Raw genomic sequence first — 6,000 nt, 5'->3', positions numbered from 1 at the left:
TCATGCCAAGGACATTGAGATCCAGAAGCTCAAGGAACAACTTCATCACATACAGGGTCGTCACAAGAAACTCCGCGTCGACAGGGAAAATCTAGCAGAAAATTGGAGGAGATAAAGTCAACACAGAAGAAGCCCCAGTGGGGACAATGATCAAGTTCTCGATAAATTAGCTTAGTAGTAGCCCACCATGAGAGAAATAAAGATGAGCGCTTTCTCGATTTAAGTATCTGACCATACCAACTTATGTGGGTGGCGATACTGTAGAATTGATTGAATAAATGAATGCTTGGTTGCTATTATTTTCTGTGTTTATTGAATGGTTGGATAGATGCGATATTCGTAGGCTTGTAGTTATTTCAACCTTGAGAGACGTAAGTTATGGAAGAATGGTAGAAGTCCTTCATATGGGGAAAGCATCGGGAATTGGAAACTCCCGAGCATTGAAGACCTGAAGAAATGAAGACTTAGAAACGAAACCATAGTAGAACGGCCCATTACAAACAGTACTTTTTTATTTTGAGCTAGGATTTGTTTGTTGATGGGTGGGTATTTGCTTTCTCTTTCTATCTCAACCAGACAGCTGAACACCAAACTTTTCTGGAGACAATTAAAATTTCCCCATGGAGATACATTCTTTGTTCTGAGTACCCCTCTTATCCTACACATGCATATGACAACCCTTTATGAGTCTTTCCTTAAGGGCCCGGAAACAATCATTACCCTAACAAGTGATCATGATTACCCAAAGATCCTGAAGGACATGATGAAGCATATTCACCTTGAAGGAGATGCAGTCTACAAAGGCTACCCCTTCATGCAAAAGGGAGTGGAACTTTGGTATGTGGAGGTACACCTCCACCGTATGAAAGGAGTTTGCCCAAAGACGATGGGGCAGTACTTTTTCATCTCACGTGTACCACAAGCAACTTTCTTCGACATTGTTCGTGAAGCATCCATGGAAGCCATACGCCAAATCGGAGAAATACTTGAAGCAAGACTCCGTTATACTTAGGAATGCCTAAGAGAAATGCATGCAGAGATGATGGAGATGAAGCTCAAGGCCACCACGATGAAACAGAAGATTGAAGATTTCAAGGTGCATGTCGCAAAATTCTAGTGGGACTGAAGAATCCTCAAGGAGGAGAAATGAATAAAGTTGGAAGTAATGCATGACCATACCAAACCATGTGGGTGGCAGCATTTGTAACTACTTTTTGGAATTTGGATTTGCAAAAAATGGTTAACGATGTAATAAAAGATTTGATATGAAAATAATATGATTTATGGATAAAGTAGTGCATTTATTTTTTGGTGTGGTAGTACTCCGTAAAGCCACATGATCAATGAAGAAAGAAATGTGTTATTCATGATGATCCATAGAAGGGAGCTGGACCAAGTAAGTTGGAGTCTTGTGTGATCATCACCACAAGGGTATGAAGGAATGAAATATTATTGGATTTAAAAGAGGTATAATGTGGGAATATGGAACAATAATCCTCGAAAGGATGAGTTAAAATTGTACAAGAGTTGAAGTGGGCCATAACCCACAGGCCCAGGAGTTAATAAGAAGCAAGCACACTCTTCCTGAAGGAAGATATTTTGGAAGAAAACTCTGAGTTAATCAGCCGACATTCTTTGGAGGATACGAAAACCCGAGAGTTGTGAAGAAACGTTAGATGTCTTGTTCAGCTTGCAGAAACAATGGATTTATTCGAACTAAGTTCATCAACAAGAGAAATTCTGCAATGCTTGTGAGTATGCCCAAGTGTTAGAATGCGCGATTCGATGTCTGCATATGTAGTAATGGTTCAAGTACGGGGTGGATTGGCCCTCATATCGGAGACTTCTATCATGAACTATCATATGTTGATGGAAAATCGGAGAGCCTTGAAAACCTTAGAAGAGTGTCGACACGTCAAGCCATAAAACCATAGAATGGTAGGACGATGGAACCCTTTACAGGCAACCGTTGCCAATCGTAAGATATACGGTGAGATTCAACCCCGGCCATTTTTCCTGCAGGAGAAGCCATAAATTGTTGACTGCCAGGAGGTTCCGATAGTTTCTTAGTATTGACGAAAGACATGTCAGATATGAAGACCCACTCTTCGGAAGAACCTCACCAGGATTGAGAGGACACAAGATTTTGAGAAAAAGGTCATGCCCCGACCGGGAGAGCACCAGTGAAAGAGTTATTCCGGAGAATATGAGAAGACCGACACCGTCAACCCAAAGGATGGAGTACATGAATTTTGTCAGAACCATAGCATTGCTTTCAAGTGTGCTAGCACCCCAGACCTCTCTGGTCGATGGATTTGCTGGAAGACCTCCAAACCCTACCCTTTTCTTGCTAGCCTCTTCGAATCTCGAGGACGAGATTCATTTTAAGTGTGGTAGGTTTGTAACATCCCAAAATTCTAAATTTTGGAATGTTATATTAAATAAATATTTATGCTTGTTTGTTTGATTGTGGTGTGGTTGCTTATGTGAAATTGAGTAAAATTTGTAACTTTTTGAAAGTTGAATGACAGGAATGAAATGACTTTCCCAAAACCCTCACTTTGCATTTTGATCCCCATGAATTAAAATTCATTTCATCACAAAACCCTAGAGTGAAGATGATATGACTTCTTCCATTTAAATAAATGAAAAGGGTTTTGAAAAGATTTGAATTCCATCTGAAAATATTTCAAATTCAAAACTTTATGCAACTCAATGATTTTCACAAGAGAAGATAAAATGACTTCTTCAATTATATGAGATATGAGTTGGAAGTTACAAAGAATCCAATTTAAAGTCATTTGGAAGTATTTTGAAACTCCCTTCCAATTTGGAATTATTTGGATTTTATTTAAATTATTTTTTTCTCTCCTAAAAACGAATAAATGGAAATAAGGGTAAAATGATTCCCTTCACTGGAAAATTAGGAGAAAATAAATTTGAAATCATTGTGGTATTTTAAAAATGATTTTTGTTGGGTTTTAATGCAACAGTAGCACTATTTGCTTTATTTGAATTTTTGTAGATTTTATTTGCCTTTGAAAATGTGTTCATGTTTTAGAAATTATTTTTCTGAAACTTTTGATATATTATATGCCTATATAGTATTTCGATTTATTTTGTTTCTTTTCTTTTCTTTCTAAAAAAAGGAAATGGCCGAAGCCCAACGCCAGCCGCCGGCCCAGCACACCGAAATGGTCCAGGGCCTCCCCCCCCCCCCGAAAACCCTTCACCCCGGCTGCCCGACCCGCTCTCCCCCTCCCGCGGTCGCTGGCACTGGACCCCACCACCATCTTCCTCCTCTGCATGCAACCGCCGCAATAGGATCACGCCGCCGCCGCCGTATCCCGGAGATCGCGGGATCCTCTCCCCGATTCGCCCCCTCTCCCAAGTCGGCCTTCCCTCTATAAATACCCCCTTTCCTCTCCGTTCCGCCCCTAAAGACGCCCCGAACCTCTCTCAATCGCCGCCAATTGCTCGTCGGAGCTCCGCCTCTGCCACCGCGCCATTGTCGCCCTAGCCACTCCCTCCGTCGCACCCGAGCCCCACCACCTCCACCAATCGCCTCGACCCCGTCCATCGCACCACCCCGAGGACTTGCCCGAGCTCCTGCGCCCTTGGAACGCCACCGCCGCCGACCACCCGAACGCAACCACCGCCTCGAGCTCGCCATCGACCGTCTCCGACCCCCTCCATCAATGCCACGACCACCGTTGGAATCCTCGCCGCCTGCTTCATCTCCCTGGCCACCTCACTGACGCCGAAGATCACTGGAGCGCCGCCACCGTCGTCGCCCGATGCACTCGTCGTCGACCACCACCGCGGTGAGCTCTCTCTCCCTCCTCGTCCGTCCGATCTAGATTATACGGTCGTGATTAGATTAGATCGAACAGTTAGTTTTTTTACTAGATCGGTTTATTTACGGTTTAGATCTAATCGGTTTAGCCGGTCGGTTTTTGTTTCACTAGCACGTGCGGTTTTGTTAAGTATTGGCTGAGCGCGGTTTAGCTACCGATCGCCCACCTGTTTAGCCCAGTAGCAATAGGCCACGTAGCTAGTGCCCGATTGTTTTTTGTTGTTTTTTCATTTCTGTTTTAAAAACAGAACAAGTTTCAATCTTAGAATGCTTGTATCTTTTAGCCTACTTGATGTTTTTGAGTGACTCCAATTGCAATGTGTCACAAATTTTATGAAGTTTCTGTTAGTCATTTGGAATTTTGAATTTGAGTAGTTTAAATTTGAATGAGTTCAAATATGCTTCAAACACCGTTTCGGCTCTATTTTAAACTCTAGAATAGATTTTTGATTGATTCTTTTTGCTACTGTTTGTCATTGTTTTTTTATCTAGTAGCATGTAGTGGCTTATTTATAGTTTATTTTAAATTAGGTTTATTGCGAAAACAGTACTGTTTTGCTTATGTAGTTGTTTTAGTCATATAATTAGTTTTTTTAATTATTTTTAGTTAATTATTTTTGTAAATTTTTACATGTTGTCATATGTTTATGTTAGACTGCAGTAGATAAATTTTTGTAGTTATTTATTAGTGTTTAGGTACTGTTTTAGTATTGTTTGTTTAGTTCATAGTGATAGTTGATAAAAGTAGTTTCATTAGTTTCAAAAGTAATTCTTTTTGCCACTTCATTATATGTTGTCATTGATTCTGTTATTTAGGACTAAATTAGTTTGATAATTATTTTAGTATTGTTTACTATGGTCTTGGTGTTTTGCTAGTTATTATAGTTGTTCTGGTGTTAACTAGTCAGTTACAATAGTTTTCATACTAGTTCTTTTTGCTAGTAAATGCTTTAGTAAATTATTTTATTGTTTTTTATTAGAATTATATTTTCTATGTTGTAGAAAAGTTATTAGAGTAATTTTGTTTTAATAAGAAAGTATTGAATATTATTGTGTGAGTTGGTTTTTCCCTTGTTTTCATGAAGTTTTCTTTGGAGTTCTATTTGGTTTTCTTTGACTTCATTATTGTTTTATTTATGACTTTTTGATTGTTATTTTGATTGCTAGTATTGTTTGCTAGAATTATTGCTTATGTGAGTATAATGTTTGACTATATAGATTTTCTCGGAGTGACGAATAGTTTATCAAAGATTCTGAGAGCGTTATTATCTTTATCAAGTAATACCAGGCAAGTTCACTTTGACCATACTTTTCATGCCTATGTTTTTATTGCATTTAGTGTCATCTTTGTAACAATCCTTCCAGTAGTTATATTGACTTCTTGTAGTTGAGTAGAATGCATGAGGTAGGAACCCATCACCCTGTTATGAAGCCCGGGATGCTATATAGTTTTAATACTACGCTATAGTAGACGGGGTTCGTATGAGTGCTCGGGAGTGGTGTGAGTATGGAGGACTCTACGTCAATGACGACAACTCCATGATGGCATCTGCAAGGACTGCATTTTCAAGGCCTCAAGACTTCAAGACCCCGAGATTTCGAGACTCGAGACAAGAATTCAATACACACTACTGGGTGAAGGACAGTTGACGGGCACCCTGGAGGAACCAGTGGATGGTCGGGATGCATGGAGAAGCACCATGACATCTTGCGGAAAGCTTCACCCAGACTCAAAGAGACGAAAGAATACTTCATGCCCGAAAGCTTACCTGTGCAACCGCAAGTCACTATGGGCTCTGGCTTGGTTGACCTTAGTGGTGTCTCTGGCTGGGACGGTGCTAGCAGATGTAGAACTACGGTAGGATTGGATGAGCACCAGACAGTGGTCAGGGGAACTCTTTGGAAGACCATGTTTCGGTCGTCTTGTTCTCAAACACCCTGAAGTGTGAGAACATAAAAAGAGGGATCGAATCTTATGGGTAAAGTGTACAAACCTCTATAGAGGGTTAAAACCTAACCGATTAGCCGTGTCCCCTGTTACAGACAATTTCAGCCTCTGGACTTGGATCTATCTCGAAACTCTCTACACCGGACTGATAATTTAATTGTGGGCAACTTATGATGATTTGGGTGATGAGACATCG

Source organism: Triticum aestivum, chromosome 4A, assembly GCF_018294505.1.
Source record: "Triticum aestivum cultivar Chinese Spring chromosome 4A, IWGSC CS RefSeq v2.1, whole genome shotgun sequence".
In the NCBI taxonomy this organism is placed as follows: Eukaryota; Viridiplantae; Streptophyta; class Magnoliopsida; order Poales; family Poaceae; genus Triticum; species Triticum aestivum.
The sequence above is the reverse complement of the archived record's forward strand: the minus strand, read 5'-3'. Positions refer to the sequence as shown.